Raw genomic sequence first — 27,254 nt, 5'->3', positions numbered from 1 at the left:
GACCTGGGAATTTATGGACAATGGCATTGGTAACAGCCATGACTGCCAGTCATTGTGCAGCAGGAGAGCTGTCGCACCTCCCTGGTTATTCTTTTCCCCTAAACTAACAATCCATGTTGACAGCCAATCTGTTTAGAGAAGCTATTAAAAGAAATTGTAGCAAATCAGAGATGCTTTAACTGTCTGGCGTGCTGCTGATTGCAGGCCCAACACGTCCCCTGCACCTTCTCTTTGTACAACCCCCTATTTGACTCAATTCAATGGATAATTACTGGGTCTTGACGATGTGCAAGGCAATGTGCCGGGAGCCTCATTCCAGTTGCATCTTCCAAGCACAGGGCATGATTTCACTTATAGACAAAAATAAACATGCACAACACAAGCGTAGAATAGCAAAGGCCACAGGAAACTATAAAGACCATTCAAAAAAGGTAACATTTAACCCAGGTGACCAAGCACGGGAGAGCCGGTACCACACGTTTTTCATTCATTTAAATATGCATTTCAAAGCACTGCTGAGCAACGCTCATTTGGCACTATGCGAGTCCTGGGGTTAAGCAGACGAAGAAGAACCAGCCTCAGAGTACAGTAGAATACTCTGCCGGGTCCCAGGAAGAATCACTTAGCTCACCTGGAAGTAGAAATCAGGGAGGGCTTTTCAAAGGAGGAAGTGCTTCAGTTACTTCTTAAAAGAGAGTACAAGATGTACAAAAGGGTTAGAGACATGAGAACGATGCGTCCTGACACACTGTGACAAGATTGGCTGGAGGGTAATACAACTGTGGAGTGTAGCCACAGAGTTAAGCCAGGGCCACATAAGCCAGAACACATTAAGTATGGATTTAATCCTGGAAGCAATGGGGAGCCACAGGATTAAAAAAAAGCAGAGTTACAAGTTTGTAGGGAGGCTGTGAAAAGATTCCCTAGTGAATCCATCCATGCAGAAGTCTTCATGGACAGATACTACCAGGATAAGGCAGTGTGAGGCAGCCTGGGCTCTGGAGAAAGGAAGATCTTGAATGAATCTCAATTCTGCCTCTTCCTTAACTTTCCTCCCTCTTCAGTGGGAATCATAAAACTTAGCTCACAGGTTTGTAACGAAGCTTCGATGACACAACACAAATAAAATCCCCAGCATAGTAGTACTTGCCTGAGTAAGCACTCAGTAAGTGCCAGTCTGCCCTTTCATCACCTTTTCTCCACGAATGCCTGGTAACGGGTAAGTGTTGGGAGAGGCCAAAGGACGGCCCAGAGATGAGCTAATGGAATGAGTATGACTTGGCAAGCCAAACAAGCTCAGAAGCAAACTCGGAGACTTTAAGAAATTATCTGTCCCCTTGTCTTAGATTTCAAATGGATGAAAAGTGATAGCACGGTGAAAGAAGGAATAGAAACAGGCCCACACAAGGCTTTGCAATGTAGAAGAACATTTTGGAGCAAGTGGCGAAGTCACCCAAGTAGGGTGAGGAAGAAATATGTTAAGAATGTCATGGAAGGCAGTGGGGTGATGGCTGTGATGGTCCCAGTGGGTGGTGGGGCTGCTAATAGGGGTGGCAGTAGTTTGGATGAATTTTCAGAGGTAGGAAAAAGTGGTGTTAGTACCCATGGCACCTGGATCTCTGAAGAGCAATGTCATTTTCCACTAAAAGGAATCAGGATTCCTTGGAGAAATGGCTGATTCTAGGCCTTAAAATATACAAAGCAGAGAAGAGCCTGGGTCATCTTCTTGCCAAAAACCAGCCAATAAACCATGGCTTTCATTGGCCAAAGACAGAAAAAAAAATATATATCAATACAGATAATAACAGACATGGACTGAAGCAAACCAACTATATTTAAATCCATGAGTTAATAAGGTTACTAGGAAAACAAAATACACTTCACTGGTAACCTCTGGAAGACACTAAGAACTCCATTCATTTTGAAAATTGGTAAATACAACATTATTCCACCTTTCTAAATCAAACTATACTGTAGGCTGAACAAATTTTTAATGAGAGATTTTTTTTTCTTTTGCAGTGCTGAGGTTGAGCCCAGGGTCTCCCTCATATGAGGCAAATACTTTACCACTGGGCTATATACCCAACCTTGCAAAAGTTTATAAAGCATTTCAACTAACAAATGACAACTGACTGGATGAATATCACCACTTGGAAATCCTTAATGAATCAGCCGTCTAAGCAATGATGATCAATGGTAACGCCTCCCCACCATCCCTAGGAGACACACTGCTATTTCTCCTACATCTACAATTTTGGGGAAATACAGGGATCAGAGGAACATGTTAAATGACATAAGATTAGCCAAATCTAGACTGTTAGAAATTCTACAGGTTTCTTTAGTAAACATATTTCAAGGAATGAAAAGGACAATGAATACACGTTCGATAGGGGCCTTATTTCCATCTTGATTCCAACAAACTATAAAAATAATAAGTGATCAAAATTCTGAGACAGTATGGCTGAAAATGTTAAGAAATTGCTAATTTTTTTCTATAAGTAATATAGTTTTCTTAAGTGTAAGGCCTGTATCTCACACACACACACACACACACACACACACACACACACAGAAATTTTATACCTGGGATTTACGTCAAAATAAATTTCCAGCTCAGATGGGAGTTGTATATGAAATGAGATATGCCATGGGTTGATCTCTGTTGAAGTGGCTGACAGGTTCATTGGGGTGTACTACACTATTCTCTCTACCTATGTATATTTTAGAAATTTTCCAATAGTCAGAAGTTCTTGCTTTTTTTTTTTTTAAATGGCACGTTGGAACTGGATTTTGGGCGAGAGGAGCAGAGTAAACCACAGGCTTGTTTTGTGAAATAAGGAGGCAGATCAGGGCAAGCAACCTGTCAGACTAAGAATGTCAGGCTCATGTAGCTCATGTAGCAAACAGCATTCATAATTTTTAATTCATAATGACTTCATTAACAACATCAATTATAAATGTCTTCCAATGTCCCTAAGGGAAACTAACAAAACACAATAAGTACCATTTTTATAAATTAAAAAAAAAATCACTAGAAATAACTGGTAAATATCAGGAAAATAGTCATCCCCATTGGTCACTACAGAAGTGTAGTGATCAACAATGAAATGCACTTTTCTTTCAGTGGCCACGTGGGACCCTTTCACCACCTTCCTTCCCTTTATGTCTGCCCCAGGGTACACCACAATCTATAGGCAAACACCTGCTTCAGGGCTTCTAGGGTGAGTTGTAGCCTCCAGATATCCTTGATCTCCTGCTTTCCCCCTTAAGTTGTCATCCTCTCTGTCTAGGACCTTTAACACAAACACTTTCCTGGAAGGGACAATGACTCACTGTGGCCAGCCCCCACATGGCTGAAAGTTGCTCCTGGCTACCCTCTTCCCCTCTATTAGTTGTGGTCTTGGGCTGGGGATGGGGCTTCATTGGTAGCACTTACCTAGCAAGTGCGGAGCCCTAACTTGAAATCCTAGTACCACCAAAAATATATAAATTGTGGCCTTTTCAGACGAGACGAGATCGGGCATGTTCAGGGTGGTATGGCCGTAGACTAAAATATACATAACATGTGCTGTTGGCCTTTTCAGAACCCAGATCAAGGGCCCAAAATGGTATAACCTTGAACCTGTCAAACTTCCCAGGGAAGCATTTCGGCTCATCCACACACCCAAAAGTAAATTTTCAAACCATGTTTAACCTACAATGGAAGCTGAGAAGGAAATCTTGCTATGTACATCAATCAAATCTATGTCAGCCCCAGTTTTAATCGATTTATTCCAAACTAGGTGGGAAAATTGGATCAGCGCTCTTAAAGTGAGACACTTGTCTTTTTCATACTATGGTCATCAATGAGAATTACAACACCCTCTCTGCTTCAGCCGTAGAGGAGAGCTGGCTAATAGTTAGTTCTTAGGAAAAACAGTTAGCAGGCGACAGCTCACAAGCCAAATGTTTCCTTGTGCAGCTTCAGAGGTTAAAACCCTCTTGCCTAAGTCCTTCACTTCTTCATTTCTTTGTTCATCTTCACCTCCTTCCCTGCCTCATAAACATCTCACACCCACACATGCATGTGCACACACATACGCACACCCCTCCACAACCATCTCTAACTTGCCAGGCTAATGCAGGTCAGATGAATATAAAAGCTTCAGAAGCAAGAGGCAGAGGTCCCCATTTCAGAAATACAAATCCCAGAGAGGAGCCAGAAGCTGGGTCAGGGCACCCCCAACAGAGACTCACCCCCATTCTGGCATGTCCAATCCCATTCAGGCTTGGACCTACCTTTAGGGCAAAGTGCCCCGCAGCCCATGGTCTCCAACTGCAGTCACAATCATGATCTCTTCTGCCCAGAGCTGTACTCTCTCTGTGGGATCCCACAGCCCCTTGCTTTTGGGACAATCTTCAGAGTTCTGAAGGTCTGTGAAGCTATAACATCTTTCCAACCGTTTCCTAAGGAGACTGCTGCTTGCTCGGTACGACTCAGCACAGAGCATCAGTTGAGAACAAGTGGCTGCCTATATAATTTAATATGATGCCACTTGAGACTCATAGACCTGCTGCAAAGCAAGCAGAATTCTGCCTCACGCCTCTTGGCAACCTGAAATCTGGACTGCCTGCTTGTTTCTGCTACTGTGGGGTTTATACCTTTAGTGCCTAGGCAGAGCAGGCACAGGTGGACACTGGGCTGGCCACTTTCAAGGGATCAAATGCTGGGCGGGGAGGGGGGGGTCACTAAGCAATGAGTCTCATCTAAGGGACTTTGAAATTTCTTAGACCATGCACAGACTCAAGATTCTGAGCATCTACTTAAGGCAGAGGCACGGTATGGGTACAGCTGTGTCCCCAAAGCTTTCTCTCAATTGTAGGAGAAGTAGACCTATTAGGAGAGAGAACCTAAGCTTGCAGTTAGAAAGCGAAGGTGTAAGAATGCCTACAGACACATTTGGAAGCACGAACTTGTAATGTTAGGTATGTGTTAAGGAAAAGAAGAACACTCTCTTGTTTTTAAATATTTCTCACTGTGGCCCCTGGGGGCTGCTGGCCAGTTGGGTTAATGAAAAGCTCTGCCAGGGGAAGGAGGTGGGTTCTGGTACTGTTTGCCTGTTTCTACTTGCAGACAAAGCAGGGAATGGTTCTGTGCTCTGATGGAGTATCCCTGTGGATCCGGGACTGGTTCCCAAGATGCTGGATCATGGGGTAACAGCAGGGATGCCTGCCACAGTGGTCTGTCCTTTGATGCAGAATTTGACCCTGCATCAAATTCTCCCTGCCTCAGGTGTGGGAGGGACTAAGCGAGGGGACAAAAATAATCTTGCTGAGAGTCAGACCTAGAAGTGTCTAGACAGAAGGTGGCTCCACAGCCAGATTCAGCAGGGAACTCATACCCTCTGCTCTATTTGATCTGGAAGGCCCAGGTGTGCATTGTTCTGGGGTGCTTAGGAGCCTCAGGTGCCTTCCCCAGGCAACATGCTTGTGTACGCAAATGAACGGAGGGGTTAGGCCGAATGAGGTGACACCTAGACCCTCCTCTCTAGCAGGTTCATAGCCCCAGGTAGCAGATGGGGGGTTTTGTTTTGTTAGGCTGGGGTACAGGAGGGCAACAGTGGCAGGGGGGCTAACGAGTACTTATCTTCTTTGGAAAAAGATAAAATTCCAAGAAGTCCTAGAGGAGAAATCCTAGGATATGATTTCTGTGCTATCCATGGTAATTTGAAAAAGGGGAAAGGGGATCTTTTCATAACTTTGGGTGAGGGCTGTAGTTCAGTGAATGAGCATTTACCTGGCATGCACAAGGCTCTGGGTTCAATTCCTAGCACTGCAAGGAAACAAACAAAAACCCCATAATTGTCAACTTTATGACTGTCATCTAAGAACCACAATATTCTTCAAAGTAACTGACAGCTACATGGCATTGCATATGCAAATACAGCTAACATTTTTAATAACTGCCACATAACTGGGAGTAAGCGGAGCCCCTTCCATGCATTGTCTTATTTAATCTATGGGATACAGAACTTATAAAAATGAATTTATGTCATATCTACAGCCTAATGCATTAGAGTATGTAAAAGAGAAATCTAGAAATAGCACCGTAGGACTGAACTAAAAGGTTCTGATTCACAGCAAAGGAAATTTAATTAAAGCATGTAATGTCAATTACTGTCATTCATAATCATATTATACCTCACCAGAAATAATACAGATATAAAAGTCTAGAGTTACCTGCATGCTTGATGTAAATAGGATAAAATTATCTAGGTTCTGAAAATATCCAGATATCAGACAGGAAAAAAAGTATTTCTACCTAGCCTCATGTGTCATCAAATTTCATTAAATAGGGACATGAGCATCTATCCCTGCTCTGAGAGCAGGGTTGTAGAGACTTTTGAGTATGTGAAAGTCTGGGGGTTTAACATGGTCATGAGTTTATAGATACTAGAGATCAGATGTCTTCCTTGTTTTGATAAGTTCCCATAGGGCTCTCAGTGAGCTCCTGTCAGTTTGGGGGGTCTGCATGATGATAAGAACAAGATCCTCTTATTGGATGAACTTTGAGGTCCAGTGGAACAAAAGAACTATGGGAAAACATCAAGGCAAACGATATGGCACATTGGTCAAGCCATAACTGGTCCGTCCATGGCACTCAACACCTAGATGCTTTATTCTCCTTCCTATTACCAAGTCCAGAGCTGAACAGGGTGGTGGCTATGAGGCACAAGAAAGCAGAAAGGTCCTTGTATTCTTGAGATTACAGTACTCTTGGAGAGACAGATTAATTTAAAATTATACAAATTCATAAATGCAAGTCCCCCGAGTCCTAGTTTCTGCATATCTGAGATGAGTATTGGAGAATATCTACTTCACAGGTCATGGCGAAGATGAAAATGAGTGAACATGCACAAAGCTCTTGATTTAAAAATATTAATAAATATTCTGGTACTATTGTTACTATTCATATTACCAATGCTTGTTTTACCATGTTACCAGTTTGTGTGACCTTGGGCAAGTTACTTAACTTTCTCATGTCTCAGTTTTCTCATGCTGTTCAGTTTAGTAAAATAAGATGATATGATCTCTATGAAAAAGAGTGAATATGCAGGAAGGGTTTGAAATGCCAGGCACGCAGTAAGTACTTGAAAATGTTAGTTGCTAGTGGTGATTATTATTTTGCAAAAATCTTGAGAGGAGACTATTAAGACATCACGTCAACTCATAATACACTACAATCTAGCTCAAAGCTTCTCAACAGAGGCACTATTGACCTCTGGACTGGGTAATTCTTTGATGTGGGAAGTTGTCCTGTACATTGTGAGGTGTTTAATAGCATCCCTGACCTCTACCCACTAAAAGTCACTAGCATCACCACCCCCCCCCAGTCATGACAACCCAAAATGTCTCCAGACATTGCCTAATGTCCCCTGGTGGGGATGGGGAGCAAAATGGCCCCATAGAGAACTACTGTTCTGGCTCGAAAGGGGAAGAAAGAACAGTGAGAGCTGAAATCTGCCTTAAGTGAAAGAGCAGCAGTAAGGCAATGAAGAGAGCCCTTCACAGGAAGCCATGAGAAGTTGCTGAGAACACAGAGCCTTAAATGGTGCTTCAGGACCGTTTAAAATCTATGACCTTTTTGATAAACATAAAAATCTCTTTATTGCGATTTAAAATTTCAAAATAAATTAAACAACATGATTAAACCAAAAATTAAAGCCACTACAATATATGGGATTTTCTGTTACATACAGTTCCCTTCTGTCATCAAAATTCTGATAAAGCTTCTTCATTAAATGTCAGCTCACGCTGATTTAGATAAGCTGGAAAGAAGTAAAAAAAGAGAAAACAGAAAGAAGAGAAGGGAGCAGGCCATCCCTGAAGAAGAGTAGAGTAATGTCTACTGACGTCTGTGGAGATGAGTCCAAATGTTAACTCAGTGGCAATGAGTCTACTTCTGAGACAGACAGGGTCTGGCCCACCCTGGCTTCTAGTGGCTGTGTCCCCTCTTCTGCCCTCCCCATGACAGAGACCATCTGATTCTCAGCTGTAGCTTGTCCTGCCTCAGTTTCCAGGACCCATCTTGGCTTGAGGCTGTTGTGGATTGAACAATAGCCTCCACCCCAACACATTACCTTATTCCAATCACAGACAGGTGCTCAGCCTGTTACTATCATGAAGATTCTGCCTTGGTCCCGGTGGATCAAACCCCATCCCAGAGCCCTGTGCAAGTACCTCTGACAGTACCTGGGATCAAAACTCCAGAATGTTCTGAGGCTCCCACTTGCCTTGCTGGACATCTGAGCACTATCCTACCCCAAGTTCCTGCAACCACACTCAGCCTACCCATTGCGATGACATTCTACCACATGGTCATAGACTGTTGAATTTCAGCATGGTGATCACACAGTGCTGTGCCCCATGCATGTAGCATGAGGACTGGCAATCTTAGTGCCCATCCTATCCAGGAGGAAAAGTCTGATCAAGTCCCATCCCTCCCTGCCTTCACCCTTCCACTGTTGTAATTGGCTATGCCACAAAATGACCACAGCAAAAGCCAGTGTCTATGAGTTTTGATGATCTCTACTGCCCAGCAGGAAATTCAGACTGCAGCCCTGCAAGTTATTTAGTCAGCACTTCTGCATGCAAGGTACCCTGGCAGGTGAGGGAAGGAGAGAATTAGTGCTTCTTAAAGGTTTAATCTCTACCAGGTATTAATTTCTGCGCTTCACAAAATTATTAGTTTTTAACTTACAACAGCCCCAAGAAGTAGGTGTCATCATTAACATTTTCCATATGAGGAGATGAAGCCCAACGAGCCAGCAAGGCTTCAGGTTGGGCTCTGAATGGCGGTCCCAGCTCTTTAAAACCTGTGTTCACTCCCTGTACTTGAAGAAGTCTTTGTGATGGGTACCTGGAGCCCTACAGCAGTTTTTTTTTTTTTCCTTCCTTCCTTCCTTCCTCTTTCCTTCCCCTCCCCTTCCCCCTTCCTCTTCCCTTTCCTTTCCCTCCCTCCCTTCCTTTCTTTTTTCCTCCCTCCCTCCTTTCCTCCCTCCCTCCCTTCTTTAGTTTTTCCTTTTATAAATTTTGAGACTATACATGGCATCTACTTTCAGAGCCAGTAAATGAACTCAGGGCACTCATAAAACTGTCCTCAGCCTCCTCTTCCCATTTTTTTCTACTACGAAAATTCAGATCACACAGCTGAAATGTGGAATTCTACAAACTGAGGGGATCTGAGTACAAATAATTCCTATAGCTGCTGTCTCAGTGAGCAAGGCACCAAAGGGATTTAGATTTCCTAGAAGAAGGTCAGTGACTCCCAAACAGACTGGGATACTGTTTGCAGGGTTTGGGGCTCAGCAATGTGCTCTGGCCCCTTGCTCCCTGCTAAGTATGATGTCCACCAACATAGCCCATGGTGGGTGGCACACCAGCCCTCACTGGCTACATATTTATCAGAGGAACGTGGACTAGGTATTTGAAAAGTTCACATTTTATAATGACTTGTCTTCACCCACCTGCACTTGTATTTTTAGAAGATTAGTATCTGAGGCTTTAAAAATACCACAAAACTATATAAATTGCATTGACAACGAGGAGAGACCTTAGATTGATCTTTACACAGATGGCCCTGAGACAATTTTATAGTCAAATAAAAGCAGCTACATTATAAAGTTTGAGAAACACATAGAAAGAACCTATCACCTGTTACAGCCAGGTGCCCAGGCATTCATGAGTCACATTTAGGACAGAAAGACAAGACACATAGAGTCAACAATGTATACAACACAGAATTGGAAACAACAATCCATCCCATAAAGGGATCTGACAAAAGAGGCAACCAGCATTCGCATCTGAAACTTATTCCACAGACCTATAGGGGCTGGAGTCATGTTCGTATTTTTATTTTTTATGGAAAATTTGGTTCTAGTTACGATCTCTAAAGCCAACAGTAATGAAACAACGGGCCAGAAACCATAGAGTACACTTTTGCCATAGGAAACCAACGATCTGCAAAATTCAGATTCTTATCTGATCCTTATAATTGACAAAGACTAGCTTTCACATGACCACAGTCATTACTGCCATAGAATCTCATTGTATTTTTGTCACTTAACATTTAAAATATTATCCCTGCACATATTTACAAAGTGAACCTATTTGGTAATTTAATGATAATAAAATATTCGTTTATTCTAATCTATCACAATATATTTAAGCCGTTACACAATTGTTGGTAATTGGGGCTGTTTCAGTGTAGGTAAAATGACACATATATCAAGTGTTATTTCCTGGGGTATACTTCCAAAGTGGAATGGTTGAGTCAGAGTGAAAGTTTGGTTTTGTGATCTCTTTGCATATCTCCACACTGTTCTCTAAATAAATACATAAAATAAAAAGAATTTATAATGCCTTCTTCAAAGTCTAGTGCATCTGTTTCTACAAAGCTCTGCTCACATTAGATTTTATGTTTTTGTTTAGTTTTGATAGTATAATAGGTGTGGTAAGGTAACTCATAGTCATCTTAACTTTAATTAGTTAACATCTCTAAGATTTGTTTATAGTGAACATTTCTCTTGTGTGAATTGTCTGCTCATATCCTTTGACCATCTGTCCAATGAAGTCTTAATTGTGTTTTCAGATTTTTGTAAAATTCCCCCAAAGTTATCTGGATATTAAGTTTTTAAATATCATGTTTATCACAACTATTTTCCCAATCAATTGCTTCTCTTTTTCCTTTTGTTTTGTTGATTTTCTTCATACCCCCCAAAAAGTGGGGTTTTTTTTTCTTTAATGTAATTGAACCCATCAAACTTGTCACTGATAATTTCTTCAATTGCTTCAATAGTCAGAAAATTGTCTTTCCTCAACAATTGGGATAAGTATACCATTAAAAAAAATTAGCTCTTTAAACCATCTGGCATTTGTTGTGGTATAGGGATACAGTGACCATATTTTCTGAATCAAAAATTGGAACATGTGATCTGACAAATGCCAGTGTTCTTATGGGTAAAATGGGACAGAATATTTGAAATTGAGACTGTGCTGGAAAATTGAGGACATATGGCCCCCATATGTATGGAGCAAGCTGTTATTTTAAAGGTACAGTGCCAGACCCTGCATTTCCCAGCTCCTGTCAACTCTAAGAAATAAGAGATTTTTTTAGCCTAAGTCCCAGTCTCCCCATGGCGTGAGCCCAATCTTACTGAGGCAGGCAGGATGTCAGTAGGGACAATCCATCGGTAGAATTAAGTTGCAAAAAGCCCAGGGTTCGCCCTGGTAGAACCATTTCTGTCTTTTGCTCCCTGCCCAGGAGCAGCAGCATCAGTGGGCATACTTGCTCTCTGCCCTCAGCTAAATTAGGTCAAGAGGGGAAGTACTCCCAGAAATCTGGGAGCAAGAGGAGAGGCAGTTGGACTATTTATTTTCTGATCTCTTTGTTGTGGGGTCACCATTAACTACAAGTGGGGGTTTATAACAGTAGGGGGCCCTCCCCTCCCCCCTTTCTCTATCCCTGGAACTAGGTGCCATTCCTACCCTTGCCCCTTCAGGCCTTGGAGTAGTAACAGCTTCCCATAGTTACCAGCCCCAAGATGGAATATACTTAGTCTGCTGCTTTGTAATGAAACCCTTTATTAAGCTATACCCAAGTTAGACAATTTATCATGTCATCATTTGCAGCAGGGACCCTGACTTATAATATGCCACTATCAAGGCCACCTTAGGAAACAAATACATATGCGATCACAGTTAGTTTTCCCCAGACCCGTCACCAAGTTGGCTCTGGGAATACAATGGTTAAAGATCTCGTTCCATCTAGTAGAGCCTCTTCTCAGACCACAGCCACTCGACAACTTTGCCAGTCCCTTCTTTGGAAGATGGGACCTCTCAACTCCACCTCGTGACAGCAGAATTGCTCTGCTCTGGATGGACCACCAAGCATTGTATCCAGCTGCCTATACTACCTTAAAATCCTTAACTTCCTAGCCTGGCTTTATCCTACCCCAGTTGTTCTCTGTTCCCCAGGCCAGGGCTGAGGACCCAGGGTGCTTCAGGTATGTCTGTGAGGCAACAGCCACACAGTGGACTGAGAGTCATAAAACATCGAAATCCGTTGGGTCGTTACATGCACTGGGTGACAATGATCTCAGTGGCCTAGTCCTGGTCCCCGGAATCCATCTTTAGCAACTACCTTTGAATTTTGGCTATGGTGCTCTTTGAAATACCATGGTGTGCCTCCTCTCTCTACCAACTGACCTCTGCCCACTAGCACTGCCTGGTACCCCAGTGCATGTTCCTGTTAACAACCAAGGTTATACCTCAGTCAAGTCCTTGCCACTGGGGAAACACTGACATGCCTCCTCCCCCCATGGAGAAGCCACAGCAAGGAGACACCAGGGAAAAGTGGGTCCAAAATAGCCTCTGAAGCTCCCGCCCGACCAGTGCTCAAAGGAAGGCCTTCAAGATTCAGCTCAACAAGCACCCCCAGACCCAGCTCAGCACTGCAAAACCATGCTGACAAGAACATGGCAAACAGGAGTAAGATACTAAGAAGGGAGAATGAGCACACAGACAATAAGCAAGTGGTGAGAGAGCTGCCAAGGTCTTGAAGAAGACACAGGGTTCAATTTAGACCTTAAAGGTGGAAACGGAAACAAGCCTAGAAGAAAGGTCTTATGGCCAAGAATCAGCAGTGGAAACTATATTAAATCACTGCCAGCTGAGGACACAGAGGAGGGAAAAAATGGGAATTATGCCACACCTGCTTCCATCCGAGCACCTGTGTGTTCCTGTCTGACATCCACCAGACTGCATTTTTTTTTCTTTTTTTGGTGGTACTGGGGCTTAAACTCAGGGTCTTGCACTTGCTAGGCAATTGTTGTACTATTTGAGCCACACCCTCAGCTGTTTTTGCTTTAGTTATTTTTTTCAGGTACGGTCTCACACTTTTGCCTAGGGCCAGCCTCAGACTGTGACTCACTTACCTATCACTCTTACATATCTGAAATCACAGGCATATGCTACCATGCCTGGCTTATTGGTTGAGATGGGATCTTGCTAACTTTTTGCCCAGGCTGGCCTTATACTGTGATCTATCCTGATCTCTGCCTCTTGAGTAGATGGGATTACAGGGTTAAGCCGCTGCACCTGGTCTGGGCTAAATTTTTGAATGCTCAGGCCTGCAGCATGGTCAAGCAAGCATTAATAAATGCTTTGTCAAATATAAAAATGAATGACTATTCTTAACCTTGTTATTATCAGGAGCCAAGAGTTCAGTTTTCTATCTTTGACTCCTACATCTGCAGAGGAAAAGAGTCACCCAAGACTAGAAACAGTTTGTGATGGTGGCTCTTCAGTTCAGTCAATAGGCACCTCGTAACAACTCAATATAGCTTCCCAAGTTGCCCTATGGCTTTTGGAAACTGCCTTTATTTCGCTTAGGGTCACAGAACACTCCTTTCTTCTACCTGTCCCAAAGCTTCAGGGGCAGGCTCTTCCCCCAGGTCTCAGACTTGAGGTTGTTGCCTGGTTACTCAGTGAGCCTGGTGAGTAGCTCACAAGGGCTCTGTTCCCAGGCTGCGCTGCTGCAAGCTTATGGCGAGCCTGTGTCCATCTCAGGAGTGTCAGTTTTCTTTCTTGGACCTGAGGCTTCTGCCCTCCAAAGTGTTGGCACCCTCTGTCTCTTCAAAGCAGCCTGCAGCTTCTAGCATCGCTTGTTCTGACGTTGGAAACAGTGTCTTTCTCTAAATTTCCAGAGCCCCTGTAATGGGCTCTAGGTACCTCTTCTTCAGCTATTGACCATGGACCATCCTAGGTCAAAGTCTCAATTCCATACCAATAGTAATAGGAATGCAGTGTAATAACTTGCGTTTTCGTTATGATTGCTACAAAGCTTGAGCGTGTATCTTTATTTAATTCTGTAACAAGCCTGACAACTAGGAACAAGAATCTCCATTTGACGTTGAGGCTCCAAAGGGTTAAGGAGCTTGTCAGCTTCTATAGCAGCAGGGCCACCCAAGGCCCAGGACTTCACATCTTCAGTCATAGTTGCTGCTTCCTTATTTCTCCTCACTTGCTCTACAGAGTGTGGCAAACCAGAGCTGAGTGTCCTGTCACCATGCTCAGTGCTTGTCCACCCACAAAGTAATGGATGGAGGTGGGATTCAGGAGGAAGCCCCTCCATCTCTGAATCTCTTGGATTCAATAATCTTACAACTCTTCAATCTGCCCCAAGGCAAGCTTCTCCCCTCAATTCCCTCTAACTTACCACCTGCTATTTTTTTGACACTCAGCGATTACTGTACACGTTTTGAAGCTAGGCAGTAAACTGCATAGCAATCCCCTATCTCGGATTTCCTACTGCGCCATGGAAAATTGTGTTACTTTGGGCAAATGAAGTCGGGAATGGCAGCAGAGGGGAAAAAAAAATCTTAAAAATGTAGTCATTTTTTTGTTTCATCCTGCCTCCCTCAGATTTGGTCACTGAACTCTCTCTGAGTCATGAAAAAGCTTCAAAACTTGCCCTGATCTATACCTGCAGGAAAGTTTACTCTGTCTTGCATTTTGCTTTTAATTTTTTTCATTCTCAAACCCGTTTATTCCTTTCTATATGGAATTTCTTGATAATACCTCAGGGCAACGATATCTGTACATAATAGCTTTTCAGCTTCATGGTGTAGATTAACCAAAACTACTCATTTCAACTAGAGCCTTGGGGCTTTCTGCCAATTACCCTCCATGTCTTCTGTGAGATTTTGCTGGGCGGCCTCTGCTAGTCAATTAAGTCATGGGAAAAGGCTCAGGATAACCAATGATCTCACTTGGAGAGTGATTCTTAGGAAAAGCATTAAAAAAAGTTTTCTATCAGAGAGGTTAGAAGCAAGGGGCTATTTTCATTATTTTTGGCATACAAAGTCTGGCAGATGGTCTAATCTTTCACATCTCTGTATTCTGAACTCTTCAGAGGAAAAATAAAGATTTAGTAGAGGTCAGGAAGGCAAAGTTTGTAACTTCAGCCCCCACCCCCACCCCACTCCCCGCCCCGAGGCTGGGGCCTTGGTGGATTACGGCCATTATATTTCTGTTGTAAACTACAGAACCCCCTTCTCTGAGCTCATTAATTAAAGAAGATTTTTTAAATACTGTAGTAGGCAGAATCCGAAAATGGCTCCTTAAGATTTCCTGCTCTAATCCCAGGCCTGTGACTATAATGGGATACAGTGTCCTGCCTATTTTAGGTTCCCTGGTAGAAAGGATTTTGCAGGTGTAATTAGGGTTGCTAGTTTTGATTTAGCGTTACTCAAAGGAGATTACCAGGTAAGCCTAACCTGATCACAGGAGCCCTTTAAGAGCAGAGTTTTCTCCTGTAGGCAGCACAACAGGAAGTCAGAGACTAGAGTGTGAGAGGAGGCTCCATGGCACGAGGCTGGGAGGGGCTTCTGCCAGGTAAGAGCAGCCCATGACCAAAGCCAGCAAACACACAGGGATGTCAGTCCTACAACTATACTCCAACAACCTGAAGGAGTTTAACAGTACACTTCTCCCCACAGCCTCTGCATAAAGGAGCCCAGCCCAGCCAACACCTGTGAGATCCGGGGCAGAAAACAGCCGTGCCCACCTGGACTACTGATCCAAGGAAAAGATGATAAGTAGCTGTTGTTTTAAGCTGCCAAGTGTGTAACAGACACCCTGACAAATTCATAGGCACAGGAATCCAAATGTAGCCAAACCTCGGGGGAAGGACAGAAGCCCCCAGACAGTAGAACGTTCTTTTTATCTCTCAGGGTACCTGGCCTCCCCCACATCACTTCTCTTTTGAGCTTAGCCAGCTTCCTGTGATTCCATGTGACCACACATGGCCATTGGCCTTGTGCCTGGCTGACCACATAGGGGCTGTAACTGTCATTAACCAAAGAAGTCGCTCTGCCCTCAGTTCAAATTCCTGAGCAAGAAGCTGGTTGCTGGTGATTCACTCATCTAACAAATACCAATTGTGCATATAAAATATGTTAAGAATTGTTCTAAGAGCTGGGGATACAGCGATGAATGAGAGAAAGTCCTTCTCACAGGACGCCTACCTTCTAGTGAAGGAGAGAGAACATGAAAAGACAAAGAAATACAAATGTTATGCCAGCAGACAGGTTATAAAGGAAGATAGAGCAGGACAGAGGGATTAAAGGGAACAGGAAGTGCTATTTTTAAACAGGTACAGGCCTCTGGAGGTGGGGGTAGGGAGCACTGAAAGAGTATTTCTACAGATTTGAGAAGGGAAGGACCCAGTTATGCAAATACATGGGATGGCCACTCGAGAAGAGACAGCAGAAAGTGCAAAGGCTTTGGGGACAGAAATATACCTGTGGGTATAAAGAAAAAAACAAGGAGGCCACAGAGCTGGAGCACAGAAAGCAAGAGGAGAGTCATGGGGAATGTGGTGGGCGAAGTGGCACAGGCCCACATAAGAATTGAAAAGCTTTAAGGAACTGGCTACACGGTTCTAATGGGAATCAGCTGGTCATCAGAGCTCCAAACGAGGTCTCAAACATGGCTTCTTAAGCTGGCCCCTTCAGCAGGCCAGAGAAAGAGGTGATGGCGAGTCAGGCTAGATATCTTCCATTATAGCTGAGGCCAAGTGTAAATAATTCAACCAGTCTCAATCATCTCCTGAAATGAAGCCTTGGAGCTGAATGAATAAGGAAGAAGCCCCCAGGCAATAATGGAAGGTCACTAGGAAGTAAAGTGAGCCTCTGTCCCAAAAGCTCCTTCCCCAGGGCCAGCTAGGCCCTCCTTCCATCTCTCCTGCCATGCAGTTTAGGGGAAGAGTTAGCAGAATCACTGGCCAAGGACTGTTACCAATCCCTAATCCTCCTTACATTCCTTGAGAGAATGCAAGAAAGAGAGAGAGAGAGAAAGGAAAAAGAGGGGGGACAGGGGGAAGGAAGGGAGGGAGGGAGGGAGGAAGGAAGGAAGGAAGGAAGGAACAAACCATGATAGGAACTCCAAGAATGAATGTTCACAAAGCCCCTGGAATCAGAACAGTCACATCCCCAAACCTGTGCAGTCTCCATCCGGAACACAGTTTTCTTTCCTGGGTCATTGGACTCTTCAGAGACATGAGCCATCCTAGGCTCAGTCATATCTACCCTAATCCTGTTCTTCCTCCATCTTCTGAACTAGCCGGGCCAATTTCTAGTCCCATACTGCTTCCCCTTTCTTTGTGTTCTGGTATCCAAATTTTTCCTAAAATTAATCCAACAAACATCTGCTGATGTTTCTCACCCAAAAATATCCAATTCATGGAAATTGTGCAAGGCGAGGAGATTCAAGCCCTGAGTTCAAAACCTACTTCTGCCATTGACTAGTTGCCTTAATTTGGGCAAATAACTTCCCTGAGCCTCATCTACGAAATGGGGACAACTGTGTGTACTTTGACAAGGGTTAGGGATGATGTAAGTAGTCTTTAGCATGAAGTTGGAGACAAAGTACATCTTTAGTGGCTATCTGTTGAATAAATGAATTAATGAATGACAAGGTTTGCAATATATTTGATGAAGGGCTATTGGTGAAAAAGTAGAGGCACAAGGTCAAAGTGAATAGGAAGCAGAGCCCAAGCTGCCATCTCTTCCCTTCTCCTTCCCTCCCTACCCCTTTTCTCTCTCTGCTTCTGTGTATCTCTGTCACTTTTTGTGTGTGTGCGTGTGTGTGTGTGTGTGTGTGTGTGTGTGTCTCTCTCCTGTCCTGCACACTCCCCACCAGGGCTGCTCTGCCTGCTTCTGTACTCTAGCCTCCAGGTCTCCTCACAAATCTGACTCATGGCAGGTGACCACCCTCCCGTTCCTGCCTGGAGGAGTCTCAGATGCCAAGCACGGCCTCCATGTGCTTTCATCTTTACCCTCACATATCATGTCTGTGTCCGCACTCCGAGTCTGCTGTTTCACTTCACTTCATTTCATGAGAACAAGCCTTCTCTGCATGCCTATGGTGTGCAAGACAATGTGGATATAGAGATGACATGGCCTTAGTCTCCACTCACAGAACTCATATCTACTGAGGGTGACCATGAAGATGGCTGGTTTCCATGCTGCGATGACAGTGGCAATGGAAATCTGTCCACTGCACAGCAGAAACAGGAAGGTGGATGAACCTCTGGTGAAGTTCAGGAGGGTGAGGGTGAAGGTGAGGGAAGGAAGAAGGCTTCTGGGAAGGAGGGACCTAGGAGGTGGACTGCAGAGTGAATAGGAGCTTGCCTGGCAGAGGCAGGAAGAGAATATCCCTCCTTCTATCCCTCACCTCTCCTTTCTCAGAGACCCTGTGCCTTTCTTACTCTTTCAGGGGTGTGTTTCTCTAACTATCTGAAGTAAATAATGCATATCTTTTTTTTTCTTATATCTAAACATTGTAAACTAATAATTCTGTAAAATCAAAAAACCTCTATAAAATATTGAAGTAACAAAGTTTCTACAGTATAAGCACATGAGTCAGATTCTCAGTTGCTACAGAAATGTCAAATTGCTATAGAAAGTTCTTCTTGGTAATGACCATATTGTAACAAGGAGAGTGGACCAAATGCCAATGAACTGTACACTTAAAGATGATTTGAATGGAAATTGTCATATTACATATTTTTATCATGAAAAGACTTTCCTTCCTTTTCATTTCATAGAATTCCCAATAGAAACTTTGAAGTCATTATTAAGTCATGTTTTTGCTTTCATCTTGAATTTGTCACCAATATCTTTAATAGTCTTTTTCTTATGAAATAGCCTGCTTTCTATCCTTGCCATCCTAATCTAACCCTGCTCTTCTTCAGATCAGGGTCTAATTCTCATAACAGTCTACTGAATGCAGACTGCCCTCATACTTCAATCAAAAATACCTTATAAATAAGGGCACTAAAACACCGTTTCACCACATTCTCACCCAAAAATACCCAATAGATCCCTGGGGGCCGCTGGTATCAATTTTAGTTTCTCCACCTAACTTTCACAGAAGCCTGAACCACTTATTACTCACTTTACACAGATATGACTGACACTTCTATTCCAGGCAGCCAAAGGCTCCCACAGGCTACCTGTCTCATCCACTCTGACCCCCACCAACCTCCCCATCTCCAAAGCGCCTACTGCCCAATGTCACTGAGATGTCAATGTGAGGTCATCATCGAATAGGCTCTAATGGTGTTGTGTGTGGTTTCAATGGACCGAGCTCAGGGACCAGTTCTGTAATTCTCTCAACTCTGATACAAGTACATGAATGCATGAAGGTGGTTAATAAGTAATTTTTGGTGCGTTGGTGGGTTTGTTGGGTTTATAGATAGCCAAAGACAATGTCATACCAGCTTCATCATTCTACAAAATTATGTCTCTGTCTTCCTAATAGTACACTACCTCTAATCCTCAGAGGAGGAAGATACTGCTATCTATTTTGCAAATAAAAACAGAGACGCAGGGGTTGGGGATTTAGCTCAGTGGAACAGCGCTTGCCTGGCAAGTGCAAGGCCCTGAGTTCGGTCTCCAGCACCAGAAAAAAAAAAAAAAAAAAAAGGAAAAAATAGAAAAAAAAAGACAAAAAAAAGGCAAAAACAGAGACGCAGCCAGGAGAGGCCAGTGGCCCTAAGTCACAGGGTAGTGGAAGGAGAGTGGGCTTGAAATACAATGGGTAACTCCAAACCCACAGTTTCTACTGCACAGCCAGCTTTTGAAACAGAGCTCTCCTCCAGGCTTAAGGAACCACCCACTCACCACCCTCAAGAGCCTGTGAGACACTAAGATTCCACCTCACCCCTGTTAGAATAGCCATCATCAGCAACACCACCAACAACAGGTGTTGGCGAGGATGCGGGGAAAAAGGAATCCTCTTACACTGTTGGTGGGAATGTAGACTAGTACAACCACTCTGGAAAAAAATTTGGAGGCTACTTAAAAAGCTGGACATCGATCTACCATTTGATCCAGCAATACCACTCTTGGGGATATACCCAAAAGACTGTTACTCCAGAGGCACCTGCACATCCATGTTTATTGCGGCACTATTCACAATAGCCAAGTTATGGAAACAGCCAAGATGCCCCAGGACAGACGAAAGGATTAAGAAAATGTGGTATCTATACACAATGGAATTCTATGCAACCATGAAGAAGAACGAAATGTTATCATTCGCTGGTAAATGGATGGAACTGGAGAACATCATTCTGAGTGAGGTTAGCCTGGCCCAAAAGACCAAAAATCGTATGTTCTCCCTCATTTGTGGACATTAGATCAAGGGCAAACACAACAAGGGGATTGGACTATGAGCACATGATAAAAGCGAGAGCACACAAGGGAGGGGTGAGGATAGGTAAGACACCTAAAAAACTAGCTAGCATTTGTTGCCCTTAATGCAGAGAAACTAAAGCAGATACCTTAAAGCAACTGAGGCCAATAGGAAAAGGGGACCAGGAACTAGAGAAAAGGTTAGATCAAAAAGAATTAACCTAGAAGGTAACACCCATGCACAGGAAATCAATGTGAGTCAATGCCCTGTATAGCTATCCTTATCTCAACCAGCAAAACCCCTTGTTCCTTCCTATTATTGCTTATACTCTCTCTACAACAAAATTAGAGATAAGGGCAAAATAGTTTCTGCTGGGTATTGGGGCGGGGAGCGGGAGGGGGTGGAGTGGGTGGTAAGGGAGGGGGTGGGGGCAGGGGGGAGAAATGAACCAAGCCTTGTATGCACATATGAATAATAAAAGAAAAAATGAAAAAAAAAAAAAAAGAGCCTGTGAGAATGTGAATACCCAACACAGTCACTCAACTGCGACTCTCCATGGGCTTGCCCATCCACAGCCTTAGGCACTAACCTTGCCTAAGGATACTGTCCGCCTTGGGACTCAACCACAATCTCAGATGCACACTGTTAAGCCCTATCAGTCATCTAGGGTGTTTCTCTTCCTGTGCTGAATAAGAAGGATGTTTTCAGAAGCAGCCTATGCAACAGTCAACCCTCTGTGCTTTTCCCCATGTTACAGGACCAGGATCATGGCTAGAATGAGAGGAGTAGGCACAGAGAGAGAGAACTGGAGGAGAAATGATTCTGAAGGAACAGAAAGAGAGATCCATGGGGAAATGGAACAAACAGGCAGAGAAAAAGGGGAACCTGAGAAACACATGTCACAACTGTGGAAGAGGAGAGCTTTAAGAAAAAGGCAGTGGGAGACAGCTCAAGGAAGATGTGGAAAGATCTGGAAATTAGGAGGTCACAGGTAATCTTGGCAATAGCAATTGCAATGGCAGTGGAGCCAGAACTTGTGTGTGAGGGGAAGCAAAGATGTGGCAGCACTAGATGAGCTTCCAAGATGTTTGGTGAATAAAGGAAGAACAGAGAGTTGACTGAGAAGGGATGGGGGGCAGTTGGTAGCACCACAGGCTGGGGTTGTGTTAGAAGCTGGACAGCATATTGCAGACCAAAAGTAGGCTCAGGAAGAATGCCTTCTGATTCAGGTGGGAGGGCTCAGTTCTGGCAGTGAAAGGACAAAAGAGGTAGACATGGGGTGGAAAAAACTGAGGATGCTGGTAAGTGTAAGTAGAATAATCAGTAGTCATTGAGGCTGTGTCAGGAGGGGACTGAGGATCTGGAGAGGTTCTGAAGAGTCAGGCTTCATGAGATTTAGAATAGAAGAGACAATGGGACAGGAGGTGGTGGTCAGGGAGGGTGCATGTTCAAAGGTATTATGACCCAGCTGTGGGCTATGTGAGGAAAGTCATGGGTGGAGTGGCTCTTATAGCCAGGGCAGCAGGGAAGGTAGAGGAACTGTGTGGCTGGTGGACAGGTCATCGGGGAGGCTACTGAATTCATGAAAGAGTAAGGAAGAGTGTTTGATGGAAACCAAGCACCAGAGTCTCTGATGAGTGCCCAGAGCATCATAGCTTCCTAACAGACAGGTATGGGCCCACCAGGCACCCCAACATCAAGGGAAGAGGATCTTGAAAGGGTGTGGGGGAAGAATGACCCAAAAGTGTGTAGGGAAAAGCAGTGAAGCTTGGGAAGGGCATGGTGTCTAGAGACAGGCCCAGGTTGGCAGGAAAGCATGCAAGAAGCAGATTAAAGATGTTGGATGTTGGGAAGTTTCTTGGAAGTAAAGTCAGGACTCCAGAAAGAGGAAGAGTGGTGGGGATCGTTAGGGACCTGGCAGGAGTAAGGGAAGCTGAATGCAGGGGAATGACAAGACAGAAACGACATGTGGCCAGTGCAGGAATCCCATCTCATGTAGGGCTCCACACAGAGGAGAGAAGGCACCCCAGCAATCCACTTTGAGGAGCAGTATCCATTCGCCAGAGATCAGAAGCAGCCCAATATCTGCATGGGTAACTGGCCCTTTCTGCCTCCAACAGACCTGCAGGCAGAAATTGTCACCTGATTTTAGTTACAGCCACAGGCAGAGGCAGCAAGTGCCCCTAGAGAAGGGCAAGAGGCAAAACCCAGGCCTTGCCAACAGAGCCATGGAAAGAGAAGAGGAAGTGAGAGAAAACAAAGGGACTTCATAAAGCCTTAGTTTATTACTTTCCTCAGAGGGTTTACAAAGGTATTTATGCCTTCATAATCCTGAAAAGCCCACCAAAAAGGAAAGTACAGGCCTGTCTCAACACGCTCCTTTCTACGCAGGCCTGTTCGGGGCAGTCAATTCTTTTGTAAGACTCAGAAATACATTTCTCAGGAACAAGGGCCTAATTCTAATTAATCTGGCCCATCCCGCAGCTGAGATAGCAATCAAAGCAATGGAAATGCAGCAATTTATCCACGCTCTTCAGACTCCACAATGTCACTTCCTGTCCCTGCTAGAAAATACAAGGCCACAAAACTGCTCCATGTTAGTATTTGGGCCTTGTCCCCTGCCTTCCAAACCTGGCTGGAAAAACTGTTTATGGGGTACAATACTTTAACTGAGGAACCCTTGGACGATCTTGAACTTGAGAGTGGGCTGCATGCAAGTCCTGGGGCCAGGCTTAGACGAATGCACATGTAAAGCGGTGAGCTAAGGATGCTCAGACCTGAGCTACGGAAGTAAGGCGAGCTAGATCTCAGCCTGTCTCACATTTCTCTCTTTATTTTTTTATCTGCGGGATCAGGCATGTTGGAGAGAGAAGGAGAGGCCTGGTAACAACAGCTTCCCCGTCATTCTTGGTTACTTACATCTGTGGTCAATTTTCCACACTTTATTCCATAAAAGGTAAACGAGGCACGGCACTTGCAACAGGATAATCTAAACAATATGAACCATGTTACTGTTAAAGACCATCTGGCTGATCACGCCCAGGCTCAGACTTTTAACTCCTTGAGGTAAGAAAGACGCCAAACCCTGAGAGGCCCAGGCCCTGCTCTGGCCTCTGACTTCAGAATCATTTCCTCTCCCTTCAAGTCAATTAAAACTATTGCCTCTAAGGTCTCTGCCAACTATAATATTCTCTCTGACTCTAGGCTGGCTGTTGATGAAGTTCTTCAAGCTTTGTGAATGAGCAACTTGTAAAATGTTTTTCCCAAATGCCTCTTCTCTTCTTTCTCTTTAAAAGGAAACATTAAGAGCTTAAAAAAAAAGAAAGAAAGAAAGAAAGAAAAAACAGCCATACACAAACCAAACTCTCAAATGCTGGGGTTGCCTCCTCCATTTCTGATTCTCCCGCTTCAAGCCAAGGGATCATTTACATAATTTTAATTTCAAAAAGCAACTGGCACCAGTGAAGAAACAGTGAAGCCCATGCTTTGCTTTTATTTGGGCTTACACATTTTCTGGCCATCTGTTATCCAAGAAAGTTGCAAACTCAAATAAGAGATGGGAAAACTGTAAATCAGATGGTGTTTTTCATCCTTTGGGTGGGGCACTAATGATAAGAGATTCCGGGAAAGTTTTACATGGGTAAAATCATCACCAAAAATGGAACTTGGCCTTTCTCGGAGGTGCAGCATTCCCACCTGTGGAAGGAATTCAGCATCTGACCCAGAGGTTCAAGTGTATTTTTTAGTACAAGTTGGTCACTAAGAACTCTAGCTTTCCCCAGCTCCCTCTACAGGTATTAAAACCATCAATCTGCACAGTTCAATTTAATACCTTTTGATTTTCTAAACCATTCCTTGCAATCTTCTATCAAGGATGCATCTTCCACAGTGTCACTGACTGAAGTGTCACACACATCAGGTGCCTCACACTGTCACTCTGTTCTATGAGTTTGACATAATTTCAAATTGAGAATAATAAAAGATCTGTTGTTAAGGTTCCTGGGAGTGATTGCATTTTGGAATAAACCCAATTTAGTTAGAGGAATTATTATTTGCAACTCTGTTTCTTGGATTTTAGCATTTAAATTCTTCTGGCTCATCCAATGAATTAAGGTGCTTTCTATGTTTTTATAAGATCTATTTGTTTTTGTAAGATTTAAATAATTTTGCAATCACTTTCAAGTTTTGATACAATCCAAATATGAAGAAATCTGATCCTGTTGCTTTTATAAATAAAACTCTTCTATATTATATATATGCAGGTAAGATAGATAGATGCATCTTCCAGTGTCCCAGCCATAAAAGAACCCTCATTTCTAGCCACTGTGTAGAGCCACAGGGCAGGCTACACAGTCCATGTTTTGGAAATGGGTTTTCAGAGAGCAAGGTGGAAAACAAGCTCAGGAAAAAGTGGCTGTTCCTGGTTACCACAGACTGTCTAAAATCATCTGTGCTAGAAAAACTTCTAATTCTCCCCTTTTAAAGACATTCTGGGAAATCTTGATGCTATAAACAGAGAAGGATGCCATGAAGCCTAATGGGAGACCGGTTGGCAGAGTACACAAATGACAGAATGTGGCTTTCCGTTTATCAAACTACGTTAACATTCCACAGGCCTAGATGACTCGTGGCTTTTTGATTTGGTTTGGTTGAGTTGCCAAACAAACTTCAACATTCTTCCCCACCAACACACACTTCCCATCCACCTTCAAGTTGCCTCTTCTGGATGCACAAGGCAGTACGGAGTTGAAGGAGTTAACTTAACCTTCACCAGCAGAGCCCTTGGGAGCAAAGCATCAACCCCTATGATCATAAATCTCCTTCAAAGCAAGGTGGACTGGATTCTACTACAGCTCCCAAAATTCAGCATTCATCTTCAATTAGATAAAATGACATTCACGTCTATTTAGGACCTTTTCATTTCTGAACACATTTACCTCAGGAAATCACAACTAGAGATACTCCTGCCTAAGCATGCATGTTATTTCTAAAAAGGGTTAATGAACTAGGCTAAATAATTTAACTAAGAGGCCTTTTATTGGAATTCACTTTTAATATAAATTCTTAAACATCTGTGAGCAATATTTGTAAAAAGCCAAGCAAGAAACAAAATGAGGAAAAAACCATGACTATCATTACTCAACTATAGTAGTAATTTCACAACCCAAGGCAAAGTGGGAAATATTTTGTGTTAATTGAAAAAGTAATTTTATTATGATTCCCTGTTTGGATATTGATCATAATACAGGCTCTTTGCAGAGCCCTTCCCCTTTGGAGAAAGGGGCCCCATCTCTTGTGATTTTGGTCAGGCTAGTTGACCCCAATGTAAATTAGTATCCTTACCTCTTTGAAGACTACAGCTGTTGCCAGAGTAAAGAAAGAAGGAATTTCCAACAAATTCTGGATTTGAATGATTGGTCGGAACCAGAAACAATAGCAGAAGATGAAAAAAGTTCCAGAGGGAAAGTGAGGCACAGTGGCTGAGCAATGGTGGCAGCAATGGGAGTGACAAGCATCAAGGAAGTCAGTAGGGACTGAGGTGGGTTCAGAGGTGGCACAGGCTCTGAGGCCCAGCTGGCTGAGGGTGAGCTTCTGGAAGGCCTCACAGATGGTAAGGTGTCAGCATGGGATAGGTGCACCCGTTTAAATGAACTAGATGTGGGGATGCAGAAGTGAAGCTACTTGGGCATGGACTGGGGAACAGAAAGGAGGGGCATACATCAGAGAAGGAGCCTTGTGTTCTGATTCTAAACTGATAAATTCTTCTCTATGAGGGTTCCACAGCTGTGAAATGGATCTGTGCTGTCTGGTATGGTCTGGAGGTGGCAGCTGAGTGTACAGGGTGGTAAGTGGCTGAAGTCTGTGACTGGGAGGATGTGGACAGGGGACAGTCAAACTATTTAACCAAGGCTAACAGCCAGGCTTTGGTCAGTCAGATGCCAGAGCAGGGTCTGGAGCCACCTGCCCTTGCCTGATTGTGGCAGGGCACAAGGCGAGCAGGGGTGGGGGTGGGAGGTTGGGGGATCAGCTATTTACCAACCAGTGCAAAAATAACGTGCTGTGAGTCAGCCCTGCAGGGGCAGACAGGTTACTCCTCTCCCAGCTTTTCCACATCTGTGTGAAAGGGATATTGCTTAAGAAAGGAAAATAAGGCTGAGGGTGGAGACAGGAGGAGCTTGTTTTGCTCAAATTTCTCCATAAACATTTGTTTTGCTGATAAAAGTGTACCCATTTGTAATTAGGAATTGTGCCTCTCAGGGCTGCGGGGGGGGGGGGGTGGGGGGGGGGAGAAAGAGTTGTAAACTTCTCTAACCTGTCTGGGCAGGTTTGGATTTCTTTCAGGAGGTGAGATCAGGAGGGAGCTTTTGAAGAACACTTTAGGGCAACTCACTTGACAGCTATCCCAGTGATCAGTCCATAACCATCCCCTATTACAGTGTACAGAATTCTCCTTTCTTTTTTCTATACAGAAAGACAGAAGGGAAGTAAGTGTGAAGTGTAAAGTTATTAGTGAATATGTTAAATGTCATGACTAGGGTGAGCAATGTGGCTAGGACAGATCCATGTCTGTCTGCCTGTCTCATAAACACGCATACCCGTATGCTGGGTATCAGATTCAGGAAAGAGGGGAGCCTGTGTGTGTGCAGGCAGCAGCAGCAACTAAGGGTGAGGGAAATGCACACAGCTATTCACCCAAATGGCAGGCTTTTACCCTCACTAGGAATGAGGGCAGTAGGTTTATTGGAGGCAGCTTCTACCATCTCTCAAATACTAAATGTGTAGGAATTCAGTAAAGTCAGCTTTTAAATATAGCTATTATTAAAACTCAAAATATTAACTTGCAAATAACTTAGTAGTCCCTCCTTATCCAGTGTGGGTACATCTCAGATTCCAACATCTCCAGTTGATGTCTAGCACCACAGGTAAATGTCACCAAGGTGACATTTACTGTGATACTGTGACAGTCAATCTGATAACTGAGTCAGGTCCATGGCCATACCACCCTGAACACACCC

The 27,254-nt window shown here is 43.8% G+C and overlaps 1 protein-coding gene across 1 annotated transcript in view; it reads right to left on the bottom strand.

The window, feature by feature from the left end:
- Positions 1-27,254, bottom strand: part of Parva (parvin alpha) — a 149,454-nt gene that overhangs the window by 62,500 nt on the left and 59,700 nt on the right. The gene's annotated exons all lie outside the window — the stretch shown is intronic.

Source organism: Castor canadensis, chromosome 1, assembly GCF_047511655.1.
Source record: "Castor canadensis chromosome 1, mCasCan1.hap1v2, whole genome shotgun sequence".
Classification (NCBI taxonomy): domain Eukaryota; kingdom Metazoa; phylum Chordata; class Mammalia; order Rodentia; family Castoridae; genus Castor; species Castor canadensis.
Note: the sequence above shows the minus strand (reverse complement) of the source record. Positions and strands in the feature narration are given on the sequence as shown.